General features: G+C 35.0%; 1 protein-coding gene across 1 annotated transcript in view; it reads left to right on the plus strand.

Annotated features, from left to right (window-relative positions):
- LOC136835823 (synaptotagmin-12-like) overlaps positions 1-17,500 on the plus strand; it is a 66,101-nt gene that overhangs the window by 28,445 nt on the left and 20,156 nt on the right. The window lies entirely within an intron of this gene.

The raw sequence follows: 17,500 nt of genomic DNA on the forward strand, positions 1-17,500 counted from the left end.
CAATTTAGCAATTAGAGAAGCTCTGCCTAAGCCTGTCAAGTTGGATCAGGGACTTTTAATTGCAATTTGTAATTACTGTGATTACAGTGCCTCATCAACCGTCTCAAACTCATTATATCGTATGAAATCGGAATTGATGTGAATCTGTTTGCCAGTATGCTGCCGTAAGCCTTAAGATTCCCCCACTTCTGCCTGAAGCTTTTACCTTTCTCTTATTTCTGTGTTAGTTCTTCTAATCTTTCCTCAGGCTTCGTCAAGACTACAATCCTGACTGTGCTGACTCATTTTGTTATCGATACGTAGTCTACGGGAAATTCCAAACCGTGCTCCTTATTGATACCAACAGCTACCGTAAAATATAATTCCGCAGTCGGTGAATATAGTCATTGTAACCCAGTTTAGCGTATCAGTCATTCCATCAGACAAATAACCGCTGTTGATCGCGGCAATTGATTTTAACAACTAAATGCAGAAGATGCGAGAAATTCACGCGTGAATAATTATTTTGAGCTCGTAACGTTTGTGAGATTAAACATAGAAATAGGTTATTTCATCTAAACACATACGATGATAATTGTCACAAGTATGTCTAGACTTAGTAAAAACGAACATAAAGAAAACAGTTAATAAGAATATTGTGTGAAGAAAGGAAAAAATGAAGTGGATGCCCGAGCCAGTCGAGTTGGAAAAAATCTTGTTACGTTATGTGAATTGTTTGCTATACCGGGAGGTGTGACCCTTCAATTAAAGCAAAACGAAAAACGCACAAGAATATTTTAACCTGAGATGAGATTATTCTGTACATTATATATGCATGTATGTATGTGTATAAATATATATATATATATATATATATATATATATATATATATATATATATATATATATATATATATATATATATATATATATATATATATATATGAAAGTATTGATTTCTCTTGGCTTAAAGTTAAGGGTGAAAACTATAGGGTATGTAATTACTTAGCATACCTCAATTGGTATATGGGTTGGTATCGAGAAAGTGAGACAGGAAAAAGTTTTATAATGAAATAGTTGTGTTGTTTTAGGCGGGAAGACGGTGTGAGGATGATTTATTTTATGCAAAAAGATATCCTAGAAGTTTGAGAGCAAAAGGAACGTTGCATTTAGCTTACACGGACTTAGAGAAAAGTTCCGATAGAGTCGAGAGATGCGATTTTCAGGGTTTTGGTAATGTATGGCGTAGAGGGTAATTTAGTTGAAAATCCTAAGCTCTTGTTAGAATACGTAGACAAGACAGTGACTTGTGTTGGGTAAAAGAAGGTCCTCATGGTTAATACTTGTATATGTGGCATGGCTTACAGAGGTCATGGAATTGACAGGAATGTATAGTAAGAACAAGTTTATGGTATACTGAAGGTGGTCGTGTATGGAGTATATAGTGGTTGATGTTCCCAAATGATATAGTTTTAGCCAGTGCAAAAGGGTTTTGGTTGATTCAAATAGGTATATGAGAATATATGTAATGTGTGAAGGCAGGATTAGAGAAGAGGTAATATACAAAGTAGGTAAAGCGAGTAAGGCAGCAGAACCTTTGCAAGAGATTTTGAAGACAGCACTGAGCGTCGGTGAAAGCGAGACTTAGGAGATAATGAGGAGTCTCTCATACATAGGAGTGAAGTGGGGATGCTGAATGAGAATGGGAGACTAAAGTTAGCTGTTGAAATGATCTACTTTTGTTATTATATGTTGAGTAAGGAAGTTGAAAGGGTGAGAATACAGATAAGACGAAGATTTGATTTGAAGGCTTCGACCAATTGAGAGAACAGAGAAAGATGTATTTTAGGTAAATTTCTAGAATGAGAGGATGACCGAGAAAGATCTGGTTAGATGTGGAGGAAAAGGTGATGTAACGGAAGTGCCTTAATATCCGGGATGTATAAGAAGTAGAAGATAGTTACAAGGTAAAGGGGAGATGACGAGCTACTGAAGAAACACCTTTCTGATATATTATAGGCTGGTATTGTGGAACAGCGGTCTCATCGTTGATATAGCAATTAAATAACGTCAAAATAGAATTAGACACAAATTTAAGCGTGTATTGTCTTTCTGATAGGTACGCTGATCAGAGACATGGGTGACTTGAATTTCGCAAGGAAAAGAAAAAGTTTCAGCAAATTTTCTACCTGGAAATGATTCGGACCATCCTGTCATCCCTGCATTTCTTTTTTTTTATACATGTATTTTTTCTAGGTTTTTATTTAAATTTTTAATTAGACCAAAACTCCGCGGGAAAAGCGACGACAGGACACCCAATATCGAACATTCCTATCGATAATGACGGTCATCATGTGCTGTTGAACACCAGTCCTTTGGTCTTTTCATTGCTAATTAGATAGCGAAGAACACGGCCGGCCCCCGTCGCCCCAGGGGGTGATTCGAAACGCTGGAAGTGTCTTTAATGACACCCAGCCAAGCCAAAGTTCCTACCAGTTGCAATCTCATTCCACAAGTTTACTCGTTACTGGCTGTTGCTCGATTCTATGGGACGTGGGAGAGCGAGATGGTCAGAGGGGAAGGAATGGCTTCAACTATACGTGATTAAAAGGATTAAAAGATTGATGTTTTTAGTAAAAAATGCTTTTCGGTTAGTTGCAGTTTTAAAAAAGAACAAAGTGCTGAGAAAAGAATGTTAGTTTATTGATCAACGAATAGCGATTGGCCAGGGACCTGCGTATATAAACAATAAAGTGCTTATAAAGAACAGTTTAAAAGGTAAAGGATAGTTGCTAAGAACAAGTTGGTTAAAACACAGAAGAATTAAAAATAACACGATGACTGAAAGAAAAAAAATAGACGCAGTGTTATGGTTATAAAAAACTACGTTTCAAGATTGATAAGCATACTGTTAAGCGTGACTGGTTAAGTGTTTGTGGTGATCGAAACTGAGGAGGAGAATTTAACGTGGTGCCGAGAACTAGCGAGTCAAAAATTATTTTAAAAATTGTTTTTGGAAAGAGCGGGATTGTCTTTTGTACCAGGAGAGGCGGGAAGATAAACAAAAAGGTGCCAGAAAAAGCGTGTGACAATGAAAAAGTAAGACAGTCGTTTACAAAAATCAAAGGGCCGAGAGAGGATGAATCCCGAACACTAAGCAAGCGACAGCCGAATCGAATATTAATAGGTTTCGAGATTATGAGAACTTTTCAAAGAAAATGTGAATGTAGATGATGCTGAGATGAACAGAAAGTGTTTTTAAGACGAGAAGGGTTTAAAAGAAATCGTTACAGGAATTGATACATAAATTGTGGAAATTAAAAGGCAATTGGGAAGTTGAATGGGAATATTTACTGTATACAAAACTTAGAAGAGAGAGGAGTGCGACTTTTACTAGAAACGAGATTAGAGGTTGAAAGTGTATTTATTGTTGTGTAAAAATAAAACAAATATAGTAATGAGAATTATTAACAAATATATAAGTAAAAAATATAAAAACGGCAGTGCAAAAAATGAAAAAGGTTAGAACTGAGAATTTTAATGACAGAAAATCGAAGGTCAATCGCATTTTAATTAGGGCGGAAAAGGTCATTTAAGTTATATAAGTTAGACTTTTTCTAACGAGACATTAAATGTTAAAGCAGTAATATTAATTATAAAAACAGTATAAAAAAAAAGTTTTCATGGATGAAAAGGTAGTGACACTGCCGACAATGCAAGGAAAGCTTCTCAAAGGTAATACAAATATTGAGAGGAGTTTATATGCAACTCTGTAGCTAAAAAGTATGAGTTGGAAGGCATTGAGATGAATGGTAAAATGAGATAACTAAAAGAAAGTAATGACGATGGAAACGAGGGTCAGAAGCAAAGATGAATATGAAGGCTAGAAAAACTAGTTAATGTGTAAGAGAATTAAAGTTAGAAGAAATGTGTCGCAAGACTGTCACACGAGCAATTTTTCCCGCATTGTTTAGCATTGTTATGCCAGATTTTGAACCCAGTAACCAACAATGCATGCTCGTGCTAGTGTAACATCGCGTAAAGAAATGTGTGCTGCTTTGATTGTGCAATCATTTTGTAAGCCAAGTACTGGCTACACGCTGCATAGTTTGGCGACAAGACGATAAACTAATAAAAAAAAAATTACTGGAGTGACGCTTAAGAAACGTTCTTCTGTCAACAAAGTAAGAACAGGGCAAGATTTTTTCTCCATCTCTCTGAATGGGAAAAAATAATGATCTCGGAACAGATGTAGGAATTTTCAAGAATTTGGTGAAAATGTTCACTGGGAGACCCCCTCCAGATGATTAACTTTTTGGGTTGCTGTGGAACAGATTGAATATTTGTGGCTAAGGAAACCACACCTTTGTAATCTTAAAGGAGTCATTCAGTGAATGCGTTCACCAAATTACATCCGTTCATGCGTGTCAAACAAGCGTATTTGTCTAAGGGTTATGTCCTCTATGCGACTCGTATCTGATTATCCCTGAAGATTTTACAATTTGTCGTCAGTTTAGACCATCTCGGCCATTTTTGTATTTTTACAGGAACAAATTAAAACCAAACTCTACACGTTTTTGCAACATGGCTAAAAAAAAATCATCAAGTGTACAGAAACGAATTATAATATTTGGTAAGATTTATAGTGTCTTTTTGTCCATTTCTGATTCTACGAAATCTGAAATGATGCTGACCGATTTTCTTATTTCCCATTAACGTAAAATTCTTTTGCATTTCATCTAAACCATTTTTTTTTATCATTAAGTATTTTTTGCATACTAATTTATTTTTAGCATGCAGCCCTGATCTTATAGCACATGTTCCCTTAAAATCTGTTAATTATAGTACGTCTATGTCTTAGTAAAATATCTCGAGAACGAATGAATGTATCTGGATAAACTGCAAGTGAACATATTCATTGTGTGACCTCTCCTGGTGAATAATTTCTCATTCGTATCAGTAATGTGATAGTGTGTTCAGTGGAAACCGTATGGCCCATTATTATTTCGTACTGGCAGTAAAAAAAAAAGAGGAACTGAGTATTTTTAAAAGAAAACGACAATTTTGGATGATTCTGCTAATCGTTCCATTATTTGTGAAGGAGAATATCAAAGATACACAGCTATTCATGCGACTTATTCACTATTGAAAGGTCTTGGTTGAGGCTCCCTTACGTGTTTAAAAGGATATGCTTTCATTCCGACCAGAACCAACTCCGGAAGCCTCGTATACCTTAATTCCTTGTATCGGTTAATTCAGTCTTCCTTCTCTGAAAGCTCTTCAGTGACTTTCCTTTTTTAGACCGGAGATTTTTTCTGTTGTGTTTTTTGTGGTTGGTTTCTTTTTCTAATGTTTATTTTTTCCTTAAAACAGGAATTTGCGACGTAAAATCGTCTTTGATTTCCAGAATCATTCTTCAGCCACTTCCCTGTGGGATTTCAAGTAATTTTGCTTATTAGTAATCTTGTTCTTCCTGCAACAAACGCTGCTATTATGAAAATAAAATACAAGACTTACCAAGAAATAAAAAATAAGCAAACTTCTTAATTCGGTGTTTCTCAAAATAAGGAAAAGACTAAAAAATAAAGGAACGTTATTGCAATTTTTCCTTCTAAATTCATCCCATTCCTAACTGGGGAGAGAAATAAAAATTTCATTCCTTACAGACATAATTTTTATTTTCTTATGCTCTACGATGTGTATTTCCTGACATCAAAAACGAAACAAAAATCTGTTTACTTTTCTTCTAGGTTTGAGATGTTCACTTCGAGTCTCGTTTGTATGTAAAAAGTAAAAACTTTGACTCATTCTTAAAAGAAATCGCCTCAGTGAGAGAGCTGTAAGTTCGTAACTGTAAGTTCTTCCATAATTAAATGAGATACGACTTAATTACACTTGGCAATCAATCATATTATGAATAGTTAAGTACTTGATTTCTACGACCACGCGTTTTTTCAAGGAAAAAACTTTACTCTAGCATAAAAAATACATAAAACTTAATTTCAGAAATATTTAAAAAGATCATTTCAGAATATACGTTAGAATGTTAGAGTCTTTATTTTTTTATTTTTTGCGAGGAGTTCTTGGCTGTCACTTCAAAGGAAAAAGAGATAATTCATCTCCCTTTGTATATTCACTTGGGATCGACTTCCTTTCATTCCCGCCAAAAAGGAGAAGGAAGAGGAAAGGAATTAATGGCCCCCCGAGGTGTGGCAACCCAGATTTCCTAATAATGTCAGATTGCACGCCTGTGTATTCTTTTTGTTACTCTCTCTCTCTCTCTCTCTCTCTCTCTCCTCTCTCTCTCTCTCTCTCTCTCTCTCTCTCTCTGTAACTATTTGCATATGAAATCTCTCTCTCTCTCTCTCTCTCTCTCTCTCTCTCTCTCTCTCTCTCTCTCTCTCTCTCTCTCTCTCTCTCTCTCTGTCGTAAACTAAAGTCTCATTAGTCCAAAGACATAACTCTTAATTTGCTTTGTTACGGTCTGGTTAGCATCAAGCGAAGAACGTCTGAATGCCAAAACGATACATTCAGTAGCAAGCAGCCATAGAATATATATGGATAACATTCTGTGTCTACAGGAGATCGGGCAGTTGCCCCAGCAGTAGTAATAGTATTTGTGTTCGTCCGAAACGACTCCAGATTCCCTTATTTCTTGAGCTCCATTGAGATGATTCGGCTTTTGTCTTGATTGTTACCTTTATAACGGCACCCTCATAAATTTTTTCCATTTTTATGGAGTTTGGATAAGCTTCAGCGCTGTTTTGGTGATGTTGCTTTTTGTTCTTGTTGTCTATTTTATATTAAAAAAAAGAACAGAAGTGGTGTCTCAAGTTTCCCATCAACTTGATTCTGGAATATCAAAATACTTTTATTTTTAACTTGTCACTATACAATTAAATGCATACGTCCGCTTTCCATAATTTTATTTATCTGTCAATAAAGAACTGGAATCAACCTCTGAATCGGCAAAACCTCTTTTTATAACAGAGTACTGGGCATGCCTAACGTAATATTAGAATGGAATGATAAACTAACCTTGTAGTCCTCGTTTACTAACATATAACGCGAATCACTCGGACGAAAAGTAACAAAAATTAGTCAAAGGGAAATTGTCACATAATACCACAATTTTTGTCATTCGTGGTTATACGTCGTGGTATTAAAAAATATTATTGTTTGTACGTATCTTTTTAACTATCTGCGCTTGGATACTTATATACGAGCACACATGTATACACATTGTTTAATTTTTAGAGGCATTTGATATCTTCATATTTCTCACTCAGTAACCTCGAGACTTGCTTTTTAAATTATTATGGAAATTGACCTAAGCCGAGAGAACGTTCTTCATATACCATTCTTTATATCATCGGCTATTATCATGTTACAAAAAATTACATAATAGGCATTTTCACATTAAAAACTGGGTATTGTGGCTAAAATAATCTGAATAGCATTTGGTAAAATAAACGAAAGAATTAAGGATTACTTCCTTCTGAAACCAACTGGAACTAACTCTCACCTTCATTTATTAAGATTTCACATTTTAATTGCCATTATGTCAAAGGTTACTAGGATAGTGAGTCATCAGAATATCGTAATTATGACAGAATCATAATCCCCTTTGTAAAAGTTAGTTGTGGTGTTAATTTCCATTTCCTGTAGACTACATTTCTGTAAAAAGAGCTGTTCCTTTGTAATGGGCGTTGATAATGTTATCTCCTTGAATCTTAGTTCAGTATGACTCACATCATCCCTTTGGAATTTTATTTGCTTTGCTAGGTTTTCACGAAATGCTTGAAAATTTTGGGAATGCCAAAATTTCACTTCCTCCCTGATTACGACTCAGCTTATCGAATTACAGGAGAATAAAACCATGTGTAAATATTTGCGTCAAGATGTCAGCATAAGCAACTGAAGGGAAACATGTGAGGCCATTTCTTTAAGAAGGATGAAAAGACCGTTTCTTTCGCGTGTGCCTACAGTGAAAAGAAATATCGCAATTTCTAGGGATATATATATATATATATATATATATATATATATATATATATATATATATATATTATAAGGTGTTATAATATGTATAACCATTTTTATGTCTCTGTGAAAATTTTGAAGTTTTGCTTACAGATTCGTCATTTGTTGTGAAGACGTGATTTTAAAATGTCTTTTTCTTGCAGATAAGTTGTATATCATGTAATCTTACATTACTAAGGAATATTTTTTCCCTTTGTTCAGTGTTTGAAATTGTATTGTGAAATTCTTATCGTGTTGCCACATCCTGTTTGTGGAGAGAGAGAGAGGAAAGGCTTGCCTTCCATATTTGCACAGGTGTCTTGTAACTCGCAGTAAGAAAAAAGAATTCTCTAATGTTATCGTGATGAGCTGTCACCCAATCGGCGTGTTCCCTATTATGTGTTTGTTCTGTAAACAGCATATCATTATTAACTATGTCTATTGCCTATTCTGTTCGTAATCTGAAAGAGAAGAGGAACAGTAGATAAGTGGAGTTGCTTTGGATCTAAAAGCACTTTTCATTGTTTGCTCAGCTGCAGGTCTCCCAAGAATCTGCTTAGCCCTGAACAGGAAATGTCCATCATGTAGATAAGGGTCTGACACTCGAAACCCAGCGTGTGTGTATTCATATACATGTATACATGTGTATTCTGTAGAATAAGGAATTAGGTATTCTATGAATACCCTATGTGTATTCTTGAGTATTCTGAAAGGGCTTGTTGGAGAGTTAAAAGTGCAGTACTGTTCTAAAGACGAGCCAGTCTGCCAGAAAGATTCCTCAGAGTCCCAATAGTCCCATTACATATACGGGAAATAATTGAAAGGTTTCTGGTTGTAAAAGCTCTGTTAAACTCACCCCAGGAGTGTGTTAATTTTGTAGAAGGCGATCAGGAATATTATTTTGTGCAAGTGTTGAGGAGATGTGTAATATAGTGTAATAATTACAAAAGGTAATGTGGTGACTACTGAGGTTGTATTGTTAAGACTTGAAGTGATATTCTTGGTAAAAGAGAATTATTATTTGGAATAAGTCTTAGTGCCTTAGCAGTGTTTTCTAAAGATTGATATAGTCTTTAGGCACATTTTTGTGATTGGTGTATTTCCATTTTTGCATATCGCATTCTTATATGTCTGTGCTATCACATTGTACAATTTTATTATTGCATGTGTTTTGCTGGTGATTTCTTAGCATTTTGTTAGTGCCTACCTGTTCGTGAGATTTTGGAGAATGTTATGTGGATTCAGTCAGTAATATTTTGGTGACTGTTTGTAATGGTTAATCAAGTAAATACTTGGCATGAGTGATAGTTAATAGTCGATTCTTACTAACCAAATTGCTTTCTTAATATGGTTAAAGTTTTTGTGAATTAAACTTGATTAAAAATACTTTAAATCTTACTGTTGTCAATTAATGGTAAATCTTTTGAGATTGTGAACTTTACATATAACTTTTGAACTTAGAAATAAACCTGTTTGTTTAAAGTTTTTTTAAAACATAGCGTTTCATTTTGATCACCAGTAATTAGAGACATTAATGAATGTGTACAAGGTAAAGAGATGTATCTGTTTGTTCACCTGAGACCTATCTAGGTAAAATAGAACCAGAGAGACAGTTACAGTGGTGGTTGATGATAACTGAATAATTGTTGCCTCATCCATAACCTGATAAAGTTACATTGATTTTCTCAAGTGATAAGTAAGTTTATGGGATCATTATACCTTTAGAAGATTCAGTAACTCTTTGTTATGAGGTTTCAAGTATCTGGTCGATGTGAGTAACTTTTGGTATTATATATTTGTGTAATATAACAGGTGCTTGATCACATCATAACAAAGTATATATATATATATATATATATATATATATATATATATATATATATATATATATATATATATATATATATATATATATATACACACACATATATATAATGGAAATAACGAACACATGAGCTCGTGTTTCCCAGAAATAAATTTTTTACTCACACCAGGAACGAGCCTCGGCCTCCCGAGTAACAGGCCAAGGCGGTAGCGACAGACCTATCAAGGTCGTAAAAGAAGCTGGAACCTAATTACTCCGTACCTGAGGTTTTTCCATTACACCGGGGCTTCTAGAAGGCCAACACACAGCGAATTTTAGCCTACTTCCCCTAACCACCAGCGAGTCAGTTGCTACCATTTCATTCGAATTACCCCTTCACTGTGAGATATGATAGAAATAATGAACACATGAGCACGTGTTCACTTCTCTTATGACCTTGGTAGGCCCGTCGCTACCGCCTTGGCTTGTCTTTCGGGAGACGGATATTCGTTCCCAGTGTGAGTCAGAAATTTATTTCTGTCAGCAACTATATCCTCAAAACTCCCCCACATTGTCTCGCTATCGATTCTGTCATAAGCTTTATCTAAGTCCATGTATGCCACATACAGCTTTTTCCTCTAAACTCAAGCTTCTCGCATAACCTTTCCATAACAAATACTTGATGCGCACACCTTCTTCCTTGTCTAAACCCATACTGCTCTTTCCACTATCAAGCCTTCTCTCCTCTTACTTGTCTCATTCAACATTCTGCCACACACATTCTAGTCTACTAAGTAATGATGTTAATAGTTGTCTGTATCACATGTATCTTCAACTATTAGAGCAATTATTCCTCTACCTGTTCCTTTGGACCATTCTCTTCATCCATGTATACAAACCGGGATCAGCCTGTAAGTCATCTATTAGTCATATATTCACCACCGTATCGTAATCCCTTCAAGTCCAGGTGTCTAAACAGTGTTACTCATGAGAACCCCTTCCATCATCTTCTTTTAATGTGCTTTTTTTTCCCGTTTGTATGGGGTAAGCACGGTGCCTTCTTTTGAAGGACTTTGATTTGGCTTTGGGGTAGACCGTAGTTTCGATCGGCTGCCCTGCCATGTCAGTAGACCCGGTAGCGTATGGCGCATGTATTGTACCAGTCACCAGCGCCCTTTCTCCCAGCAGCGAGACGTTGTTGCGCAGTTAGGTCGACAGTCGAGACGTGTGAGAGTCTTTATTATGTTTTTAAATGTTGGAGTGGCTTTGTTTTGAGTGTGTACTAGTCTGTAACACCCATTTGCTTTTAAAAGCAAACCTATCCGTTGAATTACATACATAATCCAGGGTGTCTCACGGATAGCAAAGTGTCGCCCCTCTGACTGGTCGGCCCAGTTTGAACCCGCGCCACAAGCCTCTATGAAGTCCGAAGCTGCTGCTCTAACCGACTTGGCCATCCATAAAGATTCTCAAACTTTCACTAACCCTTTTTTGCCCTACGCCATTCAGCTGTACCACTCTTCCATCTTTACAGTCAACAAATATTCAAAATACTCATTCCATGGGCCCAAGATGGCATTCAGTTAAGTCAGCCTCTCTTCATTTGTATCTTTTATTCTGAGATCGATCTCTGCATTTACTTCCCTATAATAGAACTTCTTCTCCATAACAATTTTGCTCACCTTCCCCGCCCCCTCTCCTGTCATCAGTTTCTTGTCTTTTCCTCTTGCTTTTTTCTCAACTGTATTTGTCTTGTTGCACACCTTGCTCTTGGTTTTCCCTTCTGCCATGGAATTGCAGGTCAGACAATCTCCTTCGACAAATGGAATGTGTAGGAGCTATGATGATTCATATCCTCTGCTGGCCGCAGGCAATAAGCATTACTCTCATCTTCATTTTCCCTAAACGAAGCGTCAAAACTTCGTGATGAAAAGGAGGATTTCTTCATATGTGACTTCATAATTAGGTTTCAAGGAGTTTCAGTGCAAATTATATTCAAAATATTAGAAAATTTTAATTTCAACCTGGTCTACAGCCTTTTTGCGTTGATATATATATATATATATATATATATATATATATATATATATATATATATATACTGTATATATATATGTGTGTGTGTATATATATATATATATATATATATATATATATATATATATATATAAAGAGAGATGTATATGTGTTTGTGCATACAGTTTAAAATTACCTGTGTGCTCGAGCACGGGAAAAACTGAGCGCCATATTGTTGTTTTGTTTGCTTCAGTGCCAGAATGAAAGTAAGGATATATTTTTCAAACAAAACATTTCCTTTCATGTTATTGATTTTTGATATATACTTTTGGATTGCGGCTATTGGAAACGCAATATTTTGAATATTGACAGAATTTTGCCTCGTTTGCATGCTTTGGGAGTAGGTATAATACTTAATTCATGCTAACTATGGAAATCAGCGGCTGTAGCATCAGAGAGAGAGAGAGAGAGAGAAACGATTGATTTAAATGTTACCTAGAATCGTCAAGCAATTCAAAGGTAAATCAGAAATTGCAGGTCGTCAGTTAAGAACAATTTGGTTCAAAATAATTATAGATAAATATCGTGTAATTTATCAAGGAATGTTATTTCATTCTTATTTCACGGCAGTCATTACTGTTTGTTTTAAGGCGATGCCGCACTTACCTTCTGGCTACAGCTACAGCATTACAACGTTTGCGTGACAGAGATGCTCTCTCATTAGCGGCGTCGTGTTCTCGAACGTGTTTATTGTGGTAATCGCCCTGACTTGTATGTAGTAACAGTACTGCAGTCGAGGCAGAAGTAAATGGTCTCGCCAATGTGCAAAGTTGCAACTGGAATAAAGTTACCACACTGCAGTGCAGTGTTTCATATTCTTTCCCGTGTTACGTACTTAGTAACTTTTATGGTGACAGTTTTAATGGCAGCATTGCGGCCGGCCCTCATCATAATCCAGTCCAGACCCGTTTTTCGGAGACCTTAAGCATGCAACTCTAATGACACTTAGTTCATAAACAAATACTCTAAACCAATAAACGTTTTGAAATAGAGAAAATAAGGTGCATAGAACTGTCTCCTCGTCTCTGAAATTCTGTAGTGATTTATTCAGAAGAGATTTTACATGCAATTGAAATTTTATGTACAAAATGCTTCTAGATATGAGTATCAGAATTACTAGTTTCGTTGGTAATAACTTCCGCAAACTTATTTTTAACTTCCAGGTTAAAGAATATGTGGTCTGACAGCATGAAATAAAAAATAATGCGAGCTCCACCAAACGGTTGGAAATTGACACTGTTTTTTAGGAACAGAATAATTAACACATTTATAAAAGTCATGGGAGGTGTTCATAATGAGTTATTAATGAAAAAAGGTTGAAAGGGCATGAAAGGATTGTCACAGCTGATAAAAAAGAGCAAAACGAAAATGCGTTCATTCAAAGACCTATTGTACTGGACCTTTAGTATACGATATCTAAAATGTTAGTGAAATAGGAAGTTAAAAAGTCAGCGTATTAATTAAATATAAAAACAATGAACTCGTTCACTGTGGCCTTCCTTTACAATTTAGGATTTTTTCCTAACAAAGTCAAAAATACTCCGGAAAGAATCTCCCTAGTCGTGAAGTAGAACCAGATATTAGCAGGTTGGGACATCTTACCTTACGTAATCCACGTAGCCATTGAGTATTATTGTCTAATGCAGTTTCTGTGGAAAATAAATATAATGCGTAGAATCGAAGACTCGAAATAAATTCAAAATAACAGTAGCATTTACAGCATAAATAGTCCCCATTTTATGAACTAACTCAATCCAGTTCTGTGATAATAGAGTATATCTTTTAATTAGTAAACTATGTGCATGAGAAGGAATATCTTGGGCTTGAACCATGATCATTCTCAGATATTTTAGAACTCTTCTGCTTCTTTGCAAAAACTGAGAGAATATTTCCTACGGTTAACCAGAAACTATATCCTCTTTGAAACGTTTTGTTAATCGTACTTGAATTTTAAACAAAACGTTTCCATCTTAGTCATTTTAACCAGGTTTTAAGATATTATGTAAAATACGATAAATAAACTGGTTTAAGGGATAATCATGATAAAGGCCATCTCATGAATAAAACTCCAAACAAGAAGTTTGAAATTTGTGTGTGAATTCTCATGGAAAATATTTCATGCGAAAACTTGTGCATTGTGAGATAATTTAAGAATACCTTAGGTTTGACTTGAGAATTCTCTCTCTCTCTCTCTCTCTCTCTCTCTCTCTCTCTCTCTCTCTCTCTCTCACACACACACACACACACACACACACACACACACATACACATGCATATGCCGCCACTCGTTTCGTGGAGAGTAATTCATCGGAAAACTTTCTTTGTGCATTCACAAGAAATGAGGGATATCTTTCAATTTGCCCTTCCCACTTTCACCTCACACTGGCGTCGAAATCCTAAGTTTCTGGGTCAGAAGTGATTTGCAGTATAATTGTTAAAATGAGAATCATCGTCATTTTACATAATGATTTCTCCCAGTGTATCGATCTTGAATATTATTTTACTATATACACCCTCGCATGTGCTAAGCTTGTAGTACGTATATCTGAAAGAAGGACCAAAATATTTTTTCAGCAGAATACACTTTATTGATCTTCCTTAAAGGGAAAAGTCATTTAAATGTGATAGAAGAAAGTTTTCTTCTAAAAGCTTACTGAAATGTTTTCCTTCCAGGAAATTATTTCTCCAATTATCTGAGGAAGTTTACGTAATTTGAATCCATGGTTCATCTAAGTTTCCTGAAATGAATTTTTTTACATTTCCAATATGTAGAAATCTTACTGATGGGTTTGTGGATTTTAAATGATACCTGATTTGGGGAGGCATACTTTTTTCTTTGATGAGTAACTTTTTTACGGCGAAATTGCATCAATTCACAATATTTTCGAGAGTCGTTTGTGGCCGAGATGCTGTTGATAAATGATCCAAGAAATCGATAACGTTCTTCTGTTTTCCTTTTGAGACTTTCTGTCGGGAATGGGTTTACCTTTTTTCCATTCCAAGTGTGTAATTTTAGATTTTTTTTCTTTCGGATTCCTGTCAACCTTTACTGTTACTTCTCATAGTTTCTTATCTCCACCTGAGTCTTGTGCCCTTTTAACTGCATATTAAAATTTTTATTTGAGGTCTTTGGAACAGGCGCTTATCCTCTTCCCTTTGTCTGTTGCTGGCTAGTGGATGTAAAAGGACATACAGTGCAGATATTTAAATCTTCAATAAGACAGGAGGAAAATTCATTATATTCCATTGTTTAAAGAACAGTTAACTGAATTACTGGTGCCTCAAAAACGTTCTGGTGGTTTAACCAGTTAAAGTTGTGCGGATAACTATGTACGCAGTAGGCAGAGCATTAGGTGATTGTCACACGCACTTTCTTTTCCCCATGCTTGTTTACTTTCTTCCACTTATATAATTTAATTTGTTTTTATTTTAATATTTGTATTTTATTTTAGCGTCTAATTTCATAGCCTAACAGTCTCGCCACTTCTTATCTAAAGTTCTTATCTGTATATTTTTATGTCTGTTATTTTGGCCTCAAGTACCTTTTATGTCTTTAAAGTTGTACTTTTGGTTTAGTTGAAATGCTGATTATGCTTCTGGCTATGCTTCTCTTATTACCAATAACATTCAGAGTGAATATGTTGCCGACTATTTACACACACACACACACACATATATATATATATATATATATATATATATATATATATATATATATATATATATATATGTTGTATATATATATATATATATATATATATATATATATATATATATATATCAACAGTACAGTTTATTCAGCACTCGTTTTAGAAATAGAACTTGATTACAGAGCAGAACCTCCTACATTCTTGACACCCTTCTCTTTTTGCTGTTAGGAAAACTATATAAAATCAGTGAGGAAGGTTTAGGAGAACTAAAGGGGAGAAAGATTCTGTTGACCTTTTACCACTCAAAAGTCTTCCCTTTTTGTCCCCCATTTTTGGCGTTTATGGCGTTTCTATAGCCTTTGTGGGGAGTTTCTTACGCCGTTTACGATTCCGACTCCATTAGCGTCCTCTTTTACATAAGAAATGGAACCTCTTTTGTTATACATGTTAAAAGAGGAATAGGAGAATAGAGAGAGAGAGAGAGAGAGAGAGTTGGCTTTATAATGATAATAATAACAGAACAAGACTTCTTTATATACGAATACATATAAATTTCAAATAATATTAATTTTACCTGAGAGAGAGAGAGAGAGAGAGAGAGAATATTATCATATGAGTGCTTGCTTGTATTGAATAATAAAGGTAATAACTCAGAGAGAAAAATATGGTTTTACAATGCTGGAGATAGACAGACCTTTTTCTGAGAGAGGAGAGAGAGCTTAGAGGACTCTAATGAAGTTGTGGAGGTCGGTCAGAAAACACGATGTCTTCATTAGAGAAGCCGAGTATTGTTTTCGTCTGTTCTCTTCCCTTTTTCGGAGAAATCATTTGTGGAATCATTTTCTGGATTGTTGGAGCTTTTGTGGAATACTCTTTTTGAAATCCTTTTTTATTCTTGGGGAGATGGGGAATGTTCGCTGCTAATAGCCCTTTCCTCTATGTTTTTCTGTAATTTCTCAGTTTTTTTTTTTTTTTTTTTTTTTGACAGGAAAAATATAATGGGATACCAAGACCATGCCACTTTTACACTGGAGAATTAGGTATAGTCATAAAATCCTGTTTTGTTGAGGGAAAAAGTTCTGTGCGCAGTTTATGTCTGCCCCTGCTGTATTCTCCATTTGTATTCATAAAAGGAGGTTTTGTAATCAATGCCAACATCATTTTTGTTTTGTTTATCCCATAAAGGATTTACTCGGAGTATTTTTCTCATCAAACTGAGACTAGGTGTTACTTATACAAAACAAGAAATTACAAAACTTATGCAAAACAAGAAATTACAAAGACTTAGTAGAGATGTGCACGTTTAATGACACAACCAACGTGTCATATTCCGCAAAATTTTTAGAAAGTGTAAACATTTTTCAGTTTATTTATAATGTTGCTTTAATTTTCTTGATGAAATGGATGTCATGATATAAAATTAGATGTTTTGCATTTCATCCCTATTTGTTTAATGAAACGAACGAATGTGGCTAACGTCAGAAGATAAGGACAATTGTAAAATCCTAAAATACGGTAGTTTTTATTTCTAGATCTAAAAACTTAGTCAGCATAAAACACAGCCGATCAAAAAAAGAATTAGGAGTTTTAAGTTTTCCCAGAATGTTAAGGTTATGAAATTTTGTGTATGATGTCTGAATTTTCAGAGCTTCTTGCATCATTCTTATATCGTAAAAGAAGAAAAGCATCGGTTTATTCGTATATCGGATCTAATAGTAAAAAGTTTGTTTTAATGATCATCAGTTTCAACACAAGCTATATTCATAAATACCGGGATTTAATATTGTATACGGCAGTCAAATATTTTAAAGGAAAAAAAATTAAATTGCTGTGAAATATGAAGTGTTTTCTCATCCTGACAAATACCTACTAATATACAGCAGAATTTCCAACCACAGTTTTCCGAATAAATCACAGGAGTCCAGATAAAAGATACTCAGACTGTATTCATGTTAGAATAACATCGTAA

The sequence above is a fragment of the Macrobrachium rosenbergii genome, chromosome 55 (genome assembly GCF_040412425.1).
Source record: "Macrobrachium rosenbergii isolate ZJJX-2024 chromosome 55, ASM4041242v1, whole genome shotgun sequence".
Classification (NCBI taxonomy): domain Eukaryota; kingdom Metazoa; phylum Arthropoda; class Malacostraca; order Decapoda; family Palaemonidae; genus Macrobrachium; species Macrobrachium rosenbergii.